Genomic DNA, 18,449 nt, shown 5'->3' on the forward strand with positions numbered 1-18,449 from the left:
AAATAACTGTCATAGGGATGGGTTGATTCAGAGCAAAATCAGTAGGAAAACCATCTCTCTCTCTCTCTCTCTCTCTCACACACACACACACACACACACACACACACACAAATATACATATATTTACACGTGTGTTTGTGTGTGTGTATGCATATAGTGTATGTGTATGTATGTATGTATATATTCTACGATTCATTTTTCATATAGGCTTAGATAGCAAGAGAGAGCTAATCACTGCTACAAGAAACTATTTCCACAAATCCTATCTTTCTTCAAATAAATCCACTTTATTCTTTCTACAAATAAATCCACACTATTCAAGCATAAAGCAACACTAAACAATGACCGCATCAACAAAAACCCGTTCCCAACATATGAAATAACATCATCATCGTTCTAGCCATTGTCGATCCACTGCAGGATCGAGTCCTCTTCTGAATGTTTCCAACCAACATGGTCTTGAGCATTCCTTTGCCGGCTGGGCCAGCAATACTGATTGCTGGCCCAGCTGGCCCAGCTGGCCCAGCTGGCCCACATACATGATGTCGTAAATCCATCTTGTTTCAGGTCTCTTTTTGGAATCCATTCTATGACTTCCTTCATTCATCTGCCATCAGTTCTTCTTGCTATGTGACCAGCCCATTTCATTTTCTATGAAATAATATATTTAACATTGATTTTAGCATCTACCAAAATAAAATTTTCCATCTGTTATTTCCCTACTAAATTCACTTTAGAATTATCTGTCATGTATATATCTTTATTCATATCCTTTGAAAAATATTACAAGCTCACAACATAGTTTAGTACAAAGAACCAAAAATAATCATATATAAACATATTCTTAAAAAGAAAATCAAATTAGACTCACTTATAAATACAGTTTTGGATGAATGTCTTACTATTCATTAAAATAATTTCCATCTCCCTGCAGTATTTAGAAATTGTTCGGAATCTAAAACATTCCTGCATAATAACAGTCTTCTGAATTCAAATAGAAAGCTAATGAATTCAGTTATTTTTTCAATCATATTCCTCTACAGCTTGTTATATTGTTATATAAAAGCCCTACTACACTATTGTTTCATTTCAGTTTTCTTAGATTATTTTATAGTTTTTCTTGTTTTTCTTTCTACATTAAAATTGTTATTGTATATGCAGTGGAGATAATGTAAATAGAATAAGACTGAAATGTGGGAGTATTGCACGTTGTCACTAGGAAACATCCTGAAGAACGAACAGGTTATTGATATTCTTCCTCCTAAAGCAAGAAACAGTCCAGGGAGATTCATGAGAAGTGAGTAATGACAACAGAGAGGAGAAAATAAATTGATAGAATCAGAAATGGCTTCAGACCTGTAAATAACTTTTCACACTTTCACAGTTACATTTAGAATTGAATAGTTTGCTTTTGTAAATTGATAGAGAAATCCAGGTTTATTTAATTCTATCTCTAGTAATTCTTTCATAGATTGCTAATCTATTCTACCTGCCAATTCTAATTTATTACTTTTTATTTCACTATTTGTTCTTTTTTTTTTTTAAGGAAAAGCTATTGGAGGTTAAGGTATGTCAATTTCCAATAAAGCAACACTTCTCCTGCATGTATGATCATCAAAGATGCGAATATTGATAATGTATCCTTCCAAGGGAAAAATATAGTTATGGAGTTTTCTGAAACATTCCTCTTGAGCAGTTAACCTCCATATAGACTTCAAATTTCTTGTATGTTTTTTCTAATGTTATCTTGTATTTAATGATGGAAAATAGCATCCAAAGTCAATGTTAAAGGATTTTGGCATTATGTATAGCATATCGCTGTTTTGAAATATCTGCACAAATTTTGAGTTTGTTCTTACATGAATTCCAGGTCAAACATTTAAGATTTAGAACATAGAGTTCTTTGGACCTTCCAGTCCAACCCCCTGCCCAAGCAGGAGACCCTGTATCATTTCAGACAAATGGCTGTCCAGTCCCTTCTTAAAAGCCTCTAGTGATGGAACACCCCAAACTTTTGAAGGCAAGCTGTTCCACTGGTTGATTGTTCCGCTGTCAAGAAGTTTCTCCTTAGTTTTAGTTGCTTCTCTCCTTGGTTAATTTCCATCCATTGATCCTTGTCTTGCCTTCTGGTGCTTTGGAAAATAAGTTGACCCACTTCTTCTTTGTGGCAGCCCCTCAAATATTGGAGACACTGCTATCATATAAACCCCAGTCCTTCATTTTATATACTAGACTTTCGCTGCAATTGTTCTTCACTTGTAGAGCTTTTGGCTTTCTACTTTCAACCATTTTCAAATAGATCAGCTGACTATTTCCTTTATGAGCATGCCATTTACATTCTCTGTTGCTCAACGATTAATATTTTCCTGATTGTTTCAGTTTCCTTTATTTCTTTAAATGTGAAACTGAAATATAAGTCTTTATTCATACCTCCATCAACAAAGAAAGAAGAAAACTATTTGGGATGTTTGACCTCTTCCTCATAATATTTTACCTTCATGTAAATTAAATGAATTCTTGCATTAGGCTAATGTCAAATATCGCTTGTTAATAGTGTTGTGCCTGGTTAATTTGAGTTAATGTAGTACCTTTTATATTATATGTTATATGATATTATTATATTATAGCCTGAGAAAGTGGGAAGAAGTTTGTCTAGGTTTCAGATGAGGACCCCAAGTTTTCCCAGGTAGATGTTCAAATCAGAATCTGAATATTCTGCAAAATATTCTATAAAACCAAAAAAAACCCCACCCCGATTATTGAATCTGGTTTTATTTGGCAATCCAAGGGTTAAATTTATGAGTCATTGGCCAAAATATTATTTGAGCCTTTAATCATACCCAATTACTTGCAGTGCCAGATGGAATGTGTGCTGCACAGATGCTAAATGTAGGTAATAATGATTTTAAGATGGCAAGAATCTGGTTATTTCAGCAGAGCAATTTAGCAGAGAATATCTTGTTATAGCATAGCTACTATATGCAGGATGTACAGTATTATACACACACACACACACACACACACACACACACACACACACACACACACTGTAGCTCTAGAGAACCAATGAAAAAGCAAGTGAAATGTTTTTTTGTTTCAAGAACTTAAAAATAAATGCTGTCCATAGAAACAAAATTAACAAAATAGTGAAGCAAAGTATTCATCTGCTGCCACATTCTCATCACATGTCAAGACAATAATCTTGAGTCTCTACTGGTTATATACCTTATGGGAGAATCCTCTTTGGGTATTTCATAAATTGAGTGGTCTCTGACAGTTACATTTTAAATCTTCGCATGGAACCAATATTATATTCTCCATCATACTGCATCAATCATTGTACTTTGACCAAGATAATATATGAATTCAGAGGTTTTTTTAATATGCTTAAAATAATCAGAATCAGTAAGTCATGCCAGTAATATGGTCAGTGCGCTTTTTAGAATATCAGGTTATTATGTGTGGTCTTTATAAAACCATCAATTTAGAAGGATATAAGTTTAATTATTTTACCACGTTTCTTATTACTGAGGTTGCATTTCACATGTGTTATGTTTTATCATTCAGATTTAAAGGTTAATTTTATTCTTAATCTAAATCCATAGTCCTTCAAACCAATCAGATATCACAATAATCTCAGAAACAAAAGATGGTTATTTAAAAATGTATTCTGAATGAAGAATCGAAAATCCTATGAGGCATCAAATGGAAGACATTAACATTCACCCCTGTGCTTATTTCAGTTCCTACTGCATGAAAAAGAAGAGAGAAGATTTGTTTCCTTGTATTATCTTTGAGACCATGTGTCAGTCTCATTTTGAAAGTAGAAATTGCTCTTTTCATTTCAGATCTGTGTAGGTTTTCAGAAGGACAAAGGACTCAAAAACAATGATAAATGATACATTTTCTCACTGTGAGTAGGGGCAGGGAAAAAGGAAATGCTTCACACTGAGGAAATGGGAAATGCTTCACCCTTACCTGCAGGAAAGATGGATTGGGAAGTAAGATTCCCTGACTTATACTCAATTATGCCTCTAATTTCTACAATTCAGTTCTCTCTTTTATGTGTGTGTATGTATGTGTGTGTGTGTATGTTATTAATGAAAAATGGAATTTTTTGATGCTTTCCATTTCTTCCCACAATAGAATAAATTACCCAGGCGCACTATGAAGATCTGAAAAGGAAAAGCTTTAAACTTTAAACTCCTACAAACATTCGAGTATCATTAGAGAAAGCTCCATTTAAAGGGCAATGGAGCACTTGTACATTTCTGATTTGCTTCATTACTTAAAACTAAATAGCAATTATTAGTTATAACATTGCCATTTTGAGACTAAAAATTTTCAACTACTGGAATTTAGTGCCCCTTCAAATATTTTTTTCCTTGACATTCTGCTCTGTTTGTTAAATATTGATCAACTGAGATATATTACACTCACTGTTTTCTACAGGTTCAAGCAAAAGAGGAAAGCTGACAAAGAGCACAGTGTGTAGACAGTCCTACTGTGCTGCCCTTTATTGTCAAATGAGAGTTTCCTTAGAGGCCACGATATCCCTGAAGCTTTATTTTGGTCAATTTCCCTCAGGTGAATTACTTAAAAATTAGCTGAAGAGTTCTACTAAAAGATACCATAGTTATTAAAAAGTTTGGCCAAAAGACCAGCCTCAGTTCTAAATATACCCATCTTTTGATAAAATGTCATTACTGCTAATAGCTGTAATTTTAACATATGTGAACTTGGCTATAAATTAAGTGGCCAATGCTGAACTTGAATTAAAAAACTAGTGCTATTTGATATACAGTCTCTTTTGGTCTGCTATGCCTTTGGATTATATTTATTTTTTGCTTGGTTAACTTTACTAACAACAGAGCTTCAAAGCCAAAGAAAAGAATTGGAATCATATTAATTCTACAAAGTACTGTACTTTGGGCACTTCTGAATCATCTTTTTCCTTGCTCTAGGATGATCTAGTCTTTCCAGCTATCATGATAGTTCTGAATTTATTTTACTGTAATTCTTAGTTGCATAATGGTGATCCAGGAAATCTAGTTTGACTCATTAGTTTATCCTTCAGACTAGAGGACAGGTCTTGTGCATTTTGTGCCTCAAAATACACAACCCAACCAGTTCCTGACATCAAGAAAACTTGGTATAAAAATATGGAAAATGTCCTTGAAAAAAAATAAATGTCTTTTACAAAGGAACAAAATTCAAAGTAGTCTTTTTGTCACATTTACCATCCAATGGCAGCTACATGATCAGTTTTTTTTCCCCTAAGCTTTAAAATCTTGTGGATTATGGAGATTTGAACATATAGAGATCCATTGATTTGCACTATTGATGATTATCTGATACTTTACAAGGCAATTTTATAGCAAGATGTGGCATAAAGGGACAGCAAGTCAGAATAACAGAGTTGGAAGTGTCTTGTAGTCCAAACCTCTGCCCGGGCAGGAAATCTGATACCATTTCAGACAAACATTTGAATTTGAATGTACATCAAATGTCATAATCATTTGAATTTGATTTACAAGATAACAGATGTCTGAACCAGCTTCAGTATTACCATGGTTATTTCTATGACTGTTTCCCGCCCCCTGCTCTTGCTTCATCTTTCCCTTCAGTATTATGTACTTCTGGTTTTTCTTCCATTCTTTTTCTAAAAAAGAAATCTGTTTTGTGCTAGAGGTATATTATTTTTAGTAAACAAAACTACTGAACTCTATCTTAAATCTCATTTCTTTTAACTCTCTTTTGCACTGCTAAATGCCCCTTGGTCACTTTGTGGAGCTTTAAATTTCCAGGCATAGATATTCATTTCTTTTCTTCACTCTGTTCAGAACCCCTGTTGCCATTTTTCTGCAAGATTTCATTGTTTTGCTGTTAAAAGGTTTCCCTCGCAGTGACTGCTCTGCCTGGGAGTTTTGTTTGAAACTGACCCTGAGCTTTAGTCACAACAGAGCAACAGCAAGCATTTTAAGGTCTGCAGGCTGGGGAATATGAGGATAACAACCTGAAACTAGAAAAGAATCATAAGGAGATGCACATTTCAAGACACATTTCCCTGACAATGTTTCCCAGACTGGTGATTTGCTATTTCTTGTTTGGCTGCAATGACCTTTTCTTTCTGTGACCTATGTGATAGTTGTGTCCATCATTATGTCAGTTATGATGCACATATCTGCCCACTGAAAAAGAAGATAGGCCAAGGAAATATGTCTTGTGCCCAATAGATTTCTTTGACAGTAGTATGCAGAAAACTTTATTTCCACTATGCCCAGACCACTCCAAACCATCTGCCACTGTTATTCAATCGAGCTATATTTCTCAGTCTATCACAAGAATGGTGGCATCTCTAAATGTGACAACAGTAATACATGATTGTCCTTTTAAATTACAGATTATTTAACCTAAGAGGAATCTAATATAGCTTCTACTGTATTCAGAAAGGATTGAAGTCCTATCTTTAAAATGAACGTGTTAACCAAATAAATTATGGGACTATTGCATGATGTGTCATCATAGAATTAAATACGAGAGTCTACTAGAGTGGAAGGTTTAAGTAGAAGATGCTGAAGACAGAGTTGCAATGAAATCCCCATCCCAGTGTGTGTGTGTGTGTGTGTGTGTGTGTGTGTGTGTGTGTGTGTGTGTGTGTGTAATGGGAACAAAAGGGATGGGGCTTTAATTACATTGCAGCTACAATACTTATTATCCACAGATTCTACCCACTAAAATGAAAGCATTTAAAATGAACATATAACTTAGGAAGTTATGCACAGAAATTAAGTGCAAACTTACTAATTGGTACCACCCTTAGAAGCATCTTTTTATTGATTTTCCATTTAATACATTTCTTAGTGTTTAATAAACAATCATGTGGTTTGGGTATTTAATATGCTTACCAATACAAATTTACATGCTTAATCTCCACCCCTTTTTTCCGACCATTGGTAAAATAGATTCCATGTTAGGGGTATTATTGATCACTTTGTATTAAGTATTCTTCACATTGCTTAACAGAAGTAATGATGGAAAATTTGAAACAAAGGTGCAAGATTTGCATATTGGTTCAGGTTTCAGCTAATCTATAAAAGCTTATAGAACTTATTCAATTAGTTTGGCAGAAGCTATTTGCATTCATTTGGGAATTAGGTAAAAGGCAGCTTAAATAGTCTGTGTGCAAGAAGGATTCAAAAGTGTGTTTTTCAGGACCCAGTAGAAGGACCAGAATGAGGGATAGGAGTGATATATTCAATGGTATGCCTAAAGATGGACAATACAATATACCTAGAAAACTGCACACAACTGATAAGAACAGACCAATCATAAGTCATACCTTGAAATTCAGAAGTGATAGCATACCTTGAGAGTCTTGGTGAGTCAATCTGAGTAAGAGAATACATTAAAATCTGGAAAAGGATATAAAAGGTCCAATGTAAGGCAATTAGGCCTTTAGAGGAAACTCTGCTGCTGAATTTGGACTCTGTTCCTCTCACTGCTTCTTTGATGTCCAAGTCTTGTGTACACTGGTATCATGTTTTCTCAGAATCAGAAGACGAACATGGAGAAGCCTCTTCTGAATAAACACCACAAACAGCAATTGGGAACAACAAATACCCAAGGATAACTCTGCCACTCATCATCAGAAACGGATGCAGAACAAGTCAGATAATAAAGACCTCAATGCTGAGCAACTGCCTAGTCTAAGAATGTGCATGAATTTTAGAGAGCCAAAGAGAAATGGTCTGCAAAAGAGGAAATACTCCAATTTTGCTCCATACTGAATCCTGTGTGCTGCTGATCACCTTTTGCGATCGTTAGATTGTTGGACTGCTTCTGAACTATATTTTGCTGGTACACATGAACTTTTGCACCTATCAGTACTCAGTCTGTTGAAGCTTAAAAACACTTGCTAACTTTAAAATAAACTGTTGATAACCAACTCAACCTAAGTGTTCAGGTTCAAATAGAGAAACAAGGTAACCATACCCATTCTGCTAGATTTCCCTGGGAACCTTGACCAGTAAGTAAGAAGAATTTCCATTCAGTGTAGTTAACATGCTAATATCCCTCATTTCTTATGTGTTTGTTCATGTAAGTAAAAGAGGAAAGGTCTTAGTATCAATATTCTTAAAAATTTAAGAATAGTGTTACTAATGTCTGTTTATTGGAGAGAAAGCCATCATTAGAGGGAAGTTGCAAGAAAATATAGAAATACAATAAATCTGATATGATAAGAGTGCTTATTACTAGCCTATTCTGTTACTTACATTTCATAGCTAGGTTTGGTAGCAAATCTTAGTTCTGCATTGATTTAATTCCTCATCTAGCAGTTAGCTGATGACTTTCAGTTATGCCTGAATTTGATTATCTTATATTTTTTATTTTAGAACATGTGTATTCCATTATTATGGACTGCTCCAATTCTGAGGCTGAAGGTTGCAGAGTTTCTGCTATTTGTCTTCTTCAGCCTCAGAATTGGAGCAGTCCATAATAATGGAATACACGTGTTGTAAAATAAAAATATGAGATAATCAAGTTCAGGCATATCTGAAAATCCTAAGCTAAGTGTTAGATGAGGAATTAAATCAATGCAGAACTAAGATTTGCAATTTGCAAGGCAACTATTCAGGGAACTGACTGCAATTCGGTCAGCCACCTCTGAATCTGATTTAATACAGATGGCTTCTGATTAGATTGCAAGGCATCAGAGCCTCACCTTGGAAGAAATTGAATCAATAGTAAAGAGGTCCAGGCAGTAGAGATCAGAATGGCAAAGTCTAGTCATAAAAGACAGTGCTCCAGATCTCATCCCCTTGTTGAAAATAATTTGACACCATCAGTTCTACATACTTTCAGCCTCTCTTTCTTGATTCCTTTCTTTACAAATGGATCCTTAGTTTATGAGCCTTGGCCTGGATATTGTGAAAACTATAGATTTCTTGCCTATATAAAGTCCTGGCTATGATTTACAAGCCAGATTTAATCTACAGATTTGTTCAGAGTTACTTGTTGGCATGGGTGACTCCAGAAATTAAATAAATAAATGTGAATAACAACCAGCCATCAATAGTTTCAACCCTAAAGAGATTTTGACAGGCTGAATGGGCAGAGAACATTTGTGTGCAATAGAGGATTTAATAAAATTGCCAATAGCATCAAATGATTAAGTGTTGATATGTACTTCTGCATGTCTTAATTTCTAGTTTCCCAACTTCTGGGATCTTGGAGACCAGCCATTTATTTCTCACCAAACTGGAGTGTTTAGGGTAATTGCTTGAAAAATGCTCCCCTTGCTGACAGGTCCCATAAGTGTTTTTGGTTTAAAGGGACAGTTAACAAGATATTCATGTGTAAGTTGGCTAGGCTGTCCACAATATAAACATAGGTCTGATATACTGTATATGTTAATATAACTTTTCTTAGACACTTAATAGAAAAACACATGGAGTGAAGAGGATAGTAGGCAGTGGTGGAATTCTACCGGTTCGGCCCGGTTCTGGCCATCCAGGCTCCCATACTGACCTTTATTCCCTGGTTTTTGGAGCACAGCTGCTTTGCTTGGCACAGCAGATTGCCATGCGTCAGCTGCTGAAGTGACAGGGAGAATGCAGGATTGCAGGAGGTGAGTCGGAAAGCCTCTGTGCCTGCGCAAAGTGCACATTTGGTGCGTACATGCACCAAGTGTGTACACACGCACAAAGTGCTCCCACCAAGCCATGCCCAACTATTTTGAAACCCATTACTGATAGGAGGGAAAGAAAAAGACTAGACCAGTGGCATTGAACCTTTACAGCACCAAGTGCCAAAATGAGAACACGCATGCACACACACACAAGCAGAAAACCAGAAGAGCAGTTCCCTGATGTGCACATGCATGTGCACTGGAAACTGGAAGCTTAGCTTCCCAGCGCGCACATGCACATCGCCCACCTGGTCTTCTGGTTTCTAACGCGCATGCATGCACAAAGACCAGCTGGCCGGCACACACATGTGTGCCAGGGAGCTGCTCCACCAGTTTCTGGCAGTCTTGCATGAGTGAAGACCAGCTGGCTGGCACGCATGTGTGCACCAGAACAAAAAAAAAAACAGCCAACGGCTGGTGTACCCAGAGAGATGGCTCTGCATGCCACTTTTGGCATGCATGGCATAGGTTCGCCATCACAGGACTAAACTGTTATTCTCCTTACTCAAAGTCTGTCACTATTCCTTTGGTCTTCCGTTGGCTTCCCAGTAGACCTAGTTTAATGCTGTCATAGTACTTGAATTGGTCTGGTAATATCAAAATTACATAGCCACAAAGTGAAGAGGAAACAAAAAATCAAGCAAACAGGTCTTTCTAAATTCTTTCTTTTTTCTTCCATTCAGTTGTGTCCATTGTCAGAGACAAATCCCAGCTGTTTTCTTGGCAAGGTTTTTTTAAAGAGTTTGCCATTGCCACTTTCTTAGGGCTAAGAGAAAGTGACTAGCCCAAGGTCACCCAACTGGCTTTGCCCCTAAGGGAGGACTAGAACTCATAATCTCCTGGTTTCTACACTGATGCTTTAACTACTATACCAAACTGGCTATCAAATACTGATTAGTTAGTGTTATTGAAAGCAGTTTAAGCACACAAATTCTAACATCTTTTATTTCAAATATGCTATGTGGATGTAATCATTCAAAATAGTTTGTCCCATACTTTTAGTTCAGGGGAAATGCAATCAATCCCTTCTGAAAATACCAGCTGCCCTGCACTAAGCAATGAATAAACAAATGTTATCAACCTCTTTGTCAGTATGAGAATTTCCTATCACCTTCTTTCATTTTAGCCCTCATTTCAAGCTAACAAATGCCTATTGTTATGTCCTGAGAACTCTAGGAGTTCTCACTCAGGTCCACTCACTTTGTGTGGGCGTTATTCCCCCATTCCCATTGGTTGGTTCTCTCCAGCAGCCAGCTATAAAAGCAGGCTGCGGGGTCCAACCAGTTGCTGATTGCTGCGAGCCAGTTCCAGGCGTGGCAAGCACGGTCAGCCCTTTATTGTAAAATAAAGTATTGTTGCACTCATGCTCTGGTTCAGCCTCTCATTGCTCAAACTTAACACTGGCGACGAGGATGGGATGGCTACCAGAAGCACCATGCAACCGCTGAGTCACTAGCCACCGATCCGCAGCCCAGAGAGAGCGATCGGCTGGCGATAAGGGAAACGCTGATCCGCAGCCAGAGAGAGCGGTCAGCCAACAAAACGAGCGATCAAAAAGAGCAAATGCTGATCCGCAGCCAGAGAAAGCGGTCTGGTTCAAAAAGTTAGAAGCGTCTGTAGCCGCTTGTTAGCCCCGCTATGGGGAAAGTGAAGCGCTGCGAGCCGCAGCCGCTCTGTATTTGGCGCGAAATTCAAACGGGTGTCATTTGAATTTCGAGCCAGTAGGAGACACAGCACAGCGCTGTAGGAAGTCACTAACGCCCACTTTTGGCGCGAATCAAGACACCTCCAATGGCTAGCAGCCAACGTGGTAACCCAGAGAGAGAAAGAGAGGGTAGCAAAAAAAACCTCTCCAGAGCTGATATCACTAGTAACTCACGAGCGCCCGTTGTCCCAGAGAGATTTTTCCGCAGGTAGCCCAGCCGTCCAGCACCATGAGTTCCAACCCAGTATTCCCGGTGTTTAAACCAGACGAAGAGAAGTGGGAATCGTATAAGAACCGCTTCAATCATTACATCGATGCGGTCGGCCTGGCGGATGCGGGAGAGCATCGGAAAAATCCTATTTCCTAATCTACTGCGGAGCCACCGTTTCTGATACCGCCGCAGCACTCGTGGCGCCGAGAGAATTGAAAAACGTTCCATGGTCCGAGTTCCTTGAGATCCTCACTAACCACTACGCTCCCAGGCCTTCACAAATCGCCAGGAGGTTCACGTTCCGTATGAGGAAGCAATCAAGTAAGGAGACCATCAATCAATATATGGCCGCCCTCAGAACAGCAGCCCTGCACTGCGGGTTTGGAACATACCTGGAGGACATGCTCCTCGATCAATTAGTTTGTGGGGTCAAGGATCTCAGCCTACAGAGGCGCCTGCTAGCAAAAAGACCTCAACCTCGCGCAAGCGGTCGAGGAGGCCCTAGCAGCCGAGCTAGCAACGAACTCAGCCACCGAAATTCAGGGCCCAAGTGCCAAGTTGGCATTGTTCCCAGTCCATTCCGAAGAGGTGGAAGCGGAGGAAACCCACAACGATGAAAACGACGTCCACCGCCTCGCCAACGACAGACGGTCGCAGGTAGGGGCCAAACAAGAATACACCGGTCCACCCAAGCACATCACACTGTGCCTAGCCTGTGGGGATCGCATCAAAGGGCCACCTGCAAGTTTAAAGAGCCACTTGCAACAACTGCCATAAGAGGGGCACATCGCGAGAGAGTCTGCCAAGCCCCTCAAAGCGCTGCACACAGACCCCCGTCCTCGCACTCGGGACCACAGAGGCAAGTATTAAACTGTCGCAAGCACCGCCTTGCCAGGCGTGCTGCCACACTGTTAGTAAAATTTCTCTCTCCGTTTCCCTAGAAGGTAAACCGTGCCACATGGAGGTTGACACTGGGTCAGCGCTCTCAATAATCTCGTCGAGCACCCTCAAGAGACTCCATCGCAGCCTATCTACTACCCGGCTTCAGAGATGCCAGTTCGGTCTGAAGGACTACCAGGGGAAGGCCATTCCCGTGATCGGCAGAGGCAAGTTCTTTGTCAGTTTTAGAGCTTTTAAAGGCCACCTACCTCTAGTGGTAGTTAACGGCAATCTACCCACCTTATTGGGGCTCGATTGGTTTCCCCACCTCGGCCTAGGGCTAACAGGAGTCCATGCTGTCTCAACCTCAGACACTGACTCCTTATTCGCTGACTACGCAGATGTGTTCAGCGAGGAGCTGGGGTGTTATAATGGAACCCCATCTCGTTCACCGTTGACCCCCAGGCAGTCCCAATCAGATTAAAACCACGTAGAGTTCCATTTGCTATTCGACCAAAACTAGACACTGAATTGGATAAACTACTAAAACAAGGGGTCATTGAGCCAACAGATTTCGCCAAGTGGGAGACGCCCATTGTCACACCCTTAAAAAAGATGGTAGCCTGAGAATTTGCTCGGACTACAAGACAACAATCAATAAATATTTACAAGTTAGCGCCTACCCTGTGCCCGTCATTCAGCACTTATTACACACATTCGAGCCGGGCAGTATTTTTGCTAAATTGGACATGTCTCAAGCATATCAACAGTTCCCTGTTGATAACCAAACAGCGGAACTTCAGACCATCGTCACTCACAGGGGTGCCTTCCGATGCAAGCGTCTCCAATTTGGCGTAAGTGTTGCCCCGGGTATTTTTCAATCCCTCATGGAGCGGATTTTACAGGGCCTCCCTGGTGTAGTACCCTACTTCGACGACATCTTGGTCTCGGCCAGGGACAGCCCCCAACTCTTCCAGAGAGTGCGAGCAGTGTTAGAGAGGTTCAGACAGCATGGCCTCAAGTTAAAAAAAGAAAAATGCGCCATTGCCACTAGACAGGTGGACTTTCTGGGTTATAAAATTGACGCCTCTGGCATTCACCCCCTGGAGTCCAAGGTTAGGGCAATCCACGAAGCTCCCACACCAACCTCCAAAACGGAGCTACAAGCTTTCTTGGGGCTGCTGAACTTTTATGCATCCTTCTTGCCCCATAAAGCCTCAGTAGCCGAACCCTACACAGATTACTAGACAAAAAGTCACCGTGGCACTGGGGGCACAAAGAAGACCAGGCGTTTAACGCCGTCAAATCACTACTTACGTCAGAGGCAGTACTCATCCAATTCGACCCCAACCTTCCTTTAGTACTGGCAGCAGACGCATCCCCTTTGGAATTGGGCGGTCCTTAGTCACAGACTCCCCAATGGCGCCGAGGCCCCCATCGCCTTTTTCTCCAGGACGCTCTCGGCCACGGAGGCGAAACTACAGCCAAATAGACAAGGAAGCCCTAGCAGCTGTTGCGGCCGTGAAAAAGTTTCACGAATTCCTTTTTGGCCACTTCTTGAACTGGTCACCGACCATAAGCCCCTCCTGGGCCTACTGGCCGGCGACAAACAGACACCTCAAGTCCTTTCCCCTAGGATGACAAGGTGGACACTTTTCCTAGCGGCCTACTCATACAAACTTATTCACCGCCGGGCAAAACTCTATCACGCCGACGCTCTCAGTCGCTGCCCTTTACCCGCTCCGGCTGAAGACCCAGCTCCTGTCAACGCCATTTTCGAAATCACCCAGTTGGACCTGCCCATCACCGCCCTTGACATCGCCGCTAAAACCAAGGCAGACCAAGCGCTCGCCCAGGTGCTCGACTGGGTGAGGAGGGGGTGGCCGGGAGGCAACGTTGATAACAAATTCGCACCCTTTAAGACTCGCATGCAGGAGCTGTCCAGTTTGCAGGGTTGTCTACTGTGGGGCACTCGAGTGGTCATTCCGACCTTGCTGCGTACCCGAGTCCTGGAGGCGTTGCACGAGGGACATCCTGGCATCGTGAGAATGAAGTCATTAGCACGCAGCTACGTGTGGTGGCCGGGTCTAGACGAGGACATTGTCAATTGGGTAAGTTCCTGCAGCATTTGCCAGGAATCCCGTCCTGCTCCCCCCATCGCCACCCCTACCAGATGGGAGAGCGCCAGCGCCCTTGGTCTAGAATCCATATCGATCTGGCCGGCCCGTGCATGGAAAGATGTTCCTAGTGGTCGTGGACGCTTATTCCAAATGGATAGACGTGGCACAGCTATCCACGACCACCACACTAGCAATCACCAACGTGTTAACGCGCCTGTTCGTTACACATGGACTACCCGACTCCATTGTCTCCGATAATGGCCCACAGTTCGCATCAGTAGAATTCAGCCGTTTTGCTGCCAACCTGGGCATTCGCCACATTTTCACAGCCCCATTTCACCCTGCCAGTAATGGGTTGGCTGAAAGGGCCGTCAGGACCACCAAAGAGGCCCTCGCTAGGTTTGGCAGGGATGACTGGCACCACAAACTCGCACGGTTCCTGATGAGCCAGCACTCGACCCCCTGTACAGTCACCAATAAGTCCCCAGCGGAACTTCTGATGGGCCGGCGCCTGAGGACTGTATTGGACAGACTGCACCCTCAATACTGCCCTGACTCTCCCTCGCTTCTACTTCGGGGTTAGACATTTTATGTTACAGGAGCCAGTATTCGCAAGGAATTTCGCTGGGGACCCACTTTGGATTCCAGGCGAGGTCATCGCCGTCACCGGGCCGAGATCGTATAGGGTCAGGCTGGAGGATGGTCGCGTCTGGAGGAGACACATAGACCAACTTAGAAGGTGCCTCAGCACCCTTGCCAACAAGAATCCAGAGTCTCCAGTCGAAGAGGAACCACCTCATCCGCCGCCCAGCCACATCGCACCCAACGACCAGTCTGCACCAGCGGTCGCTCCGGTCAACCCAAACTCGGACAACAGCGCCCAGAGAGTTGACCAGCCTGATCCAACCCACGAGAGCTCGACCCCAGTAACCAACCCGGTGGTTTCCGAGGATGCCCAGTCTGGAGGGAGCGTTGGCGACACTATGCCGGCTCAACCGTCACAGACTGATACCGAACAGACAGACAATGTTCCCGAGCTGCGCCGTTCCGGGCGCCAACACAAACCCCCCGTCTACCTCAAGGACTATGCATGTTCGCATCTGGGGGGAAGGGGTGTTATGTCCTGAGAACTCTAGGAGTTCTCACTCAGGTCCACTCACTTTGTGTGGGCGTTATTCCCCCATTCCCATTGGTTGGTTCTCTCCAGCAGCCAGCTATAAAAGCAGGCTGCAGGGTCCAACCAGTTGCTGATTGCTGCGAGCCAGTTCCAGGCGTGGCAAGCACGGTCAGCCCTTTATTGTAAAATAAAGTATTGTTGCACTCATGCTCTGGTTCAGCCTCTCATTGCTCAAACTTAACACCTATATTTCTTCTTGCCATACTTGTCATCACAACTAGCCTCTTGCTAACCATGCCAGCTGGAACCTAACCATCTCTTCATCACATGAACCTTAGGGTTGTTTTTTTCCTGACTTACCACATATGAAGAGCCTGCTAACAATAGTGCTAGAGCCAGAAATACTGATTGAGGAGGTGGCACAGTTGTTAAAAAATCACCCAAATACAAAGCACCAGAAATAGATGAGCTACCAACAGAAATAATTCAAACAGCAGGGGAAAACAGTGGAGCACCCACAATTTCTGGAGGCAAAGTCATTCCACTGTGGAAAAAGAAAGAAAGGAAACAAGAATGCACACAATATCAAGCACCAGATTATTAAGCCATGTACAGAAATTGTATACCAAGATAATAGAAATGAGATTAAGACCAGTTATAGAACCATAACTAGCGGAAGAGTGGATGGATTTTAGACGAAATAGAAGCTGCATAGATGCAATTTTTGCACCTCAGTATTTTATACCGAGCATACATATCCCCACCCTATGTTACCAGAGCCAAACATGAACATTTACAATAAAACATAAATGAAAATTAGTCACCATAGAAATTAAATGTTTGAGGAAAGCTGCTGGAGTGACCAGAAGTGATAAAATCAGGAGACCATAAGAGAAATGATTGTCATGGAACCAATCTTAAACTACAGGCAAAAACAAATAAAGTTGTTTGCTCACCTGAAGAGGATGTTTAGGAATTCCATATCATACAAGGCATATATAAAAAGAGAAGGTTGCAGAACATGAGGCAGACCTAGAAGAAGATGAAGAGATCAGATATACTACAACAATATAAGTTAACAATACTTGAGGCTACCAGAAGAGCAAGAATTAGAACTTGAGAGGAGAGGAAGGGAGGGGAGAGGAGGGAGACAAGAGGAGAGGAGAAAGCCTGGTGATGCTTGTCTTTTTTTCTAAGATGGCCCATTTCATTGCAAATGAATAGGTAGCTGTTCATTCGGGTTTTCAGAACATGGCTTGTGCAGGCAGCTGCTTTCTAACAAAGGCATGAGATTCAAAGCATATTTCCTAGTAAGTTCTATTTCAGTGATTGAATGTTAAGATCAGCCTGCTCTCTGTCCATTCTCTCTATTCAGGTGGAGAAAACCGAAAGCAATACTTTATTGCTCCTTAATAGTAAAGTACTATCAAGACAATTGGCTTGATCTTCTACCTATGGCTGAGTTTAGTTATAACAAGTTTATGCATTTATTCAACCTTTCAAGTTATCACATATACACATTTGCTGCCATTCTCAGTTTCAAGGGCTTTCTGTTTTTTCCAGCAACCTCAGAAGGTTCAACACCTCGGTGATCAACTGGATTGTGCCAAGGACTCACATATGCAATCTCCTAACTATCATTGCTATTGGAAACCATAGCTTATTTTTTCTACTGCATTCTACTACATTTTTTCTTTCTACGTGGCCTGTTAAGAGAATTGGTGTAATTTTTGAATATTAATTTCTATACTTGCAGAAATAAATCCTGTAATATTTCATCTATAGCTTCCATACAGAAAATACATGCATATTTCTTCCATTCACTTCTGGAATGGAAGAAAACATCCTTCTTGCACATTCTATCCTAACACCACCTCCTATCTTGGTCAGGAGGAAAAAAATGGAGATGGAATCTGTTTTTCACTCTCAGAATAAGAACAGTGTAGACTGGAGAAATAGAAATTCCCCTCCACTGGGGGATGAGAAAAATGTGAGAGAATTTGATATTTCAAGCTGATGGAGAAATGGAAATGGAATAATATTTTCTGGTCCAGAGGGAGGGGCAAGGAACTATCTTTAATTTACAAAAACATTTGTTCCACTTTCTGACCCCTCTGATTCCAATATTTTACATAAGGCGTGTTTACAGTTTGCTACTAACAGATATCTAATACTCAGCATTAGATTAAAATATTCATTATATTTAATGAGTTTTAAAAAACAATATTTAACATACTGCTTCTCCACTGAAACATCTCTCTTTGGATTTTAACAACAGGAAAATAAAGCATGGGGGACAGAGAGACGATCACAACTTCATAATAGATATTACACAGTCCTAAAAACTTCTTGTTAAAAAATTGTTACTGCAATCCAAGCTAAAAAAAAATTAACACAGTAGGTGACTTTATTATTCTATGACATGTTCCATTAGCAGGCAAATCAAATGTCTTTCATGTAGAGTTCCAGATAACCAAAACTACAAGTGCACAAATGTCCTGCTGAATTTTCAATAGTGTTTAGAGATTGAATTGTTTAGAAATAAATGCCAAGTACTTAATGTCTTGCCGAACTATAGATTACAGAGGACTGGTCAGTAACAACTCCCCCCTAAAAAAAACATTTCTGGCAATTTTTCAATACAACAAGCTTCAGAGAATGGAAGGACTTTGAAAGAGAAAATTGATTTGTGAAACCTCCCTAAGCAGATGCTATATCTCTTACCA

At 41.0% G+C, this 18,449-nt stretch overlaps 1 long non-coding RNA gene across 1 annotated transcript; it reads right to left on the reverse strand.

Annotated features, from left to right (window-relative positions):
- Positions 1-353: 353 nt before the first annotated feature.
- On the reverse strand, positions 354-16,756 carry LOC148125613 (uncharacterized). The gene is made up of 3 exons (XR_015744007.1): positions 16,680-16,756; positions 7,369-7,415; positions 354-651 (listed from the first exon to the last, which is right to left on the reverse strand). It is a non-coding gene; the product is annotated as an uncharacterized LOC148125613 (long non-coding RNA).
- Positions 16,757-18,449: the final 1,693 nt, after the last annotated feature.

The sequence above is a fragment of the Pseudonaja textilis genome, chromosome 5 (genome assembly GCF_049901715.1).
Source record: "Pseudonaja textilis isolate UNSWEBS1 chromosome 5, rPseTex1.2, whole genome shotgun sequence".
NCBI classification, from domain to species: domain Eukaryota; kingdom Metazoa; phylum Chordata; class Lepidosauria; order Squamata; family Elapidae; genus Pseudonaja; species Pseudonaja textilis.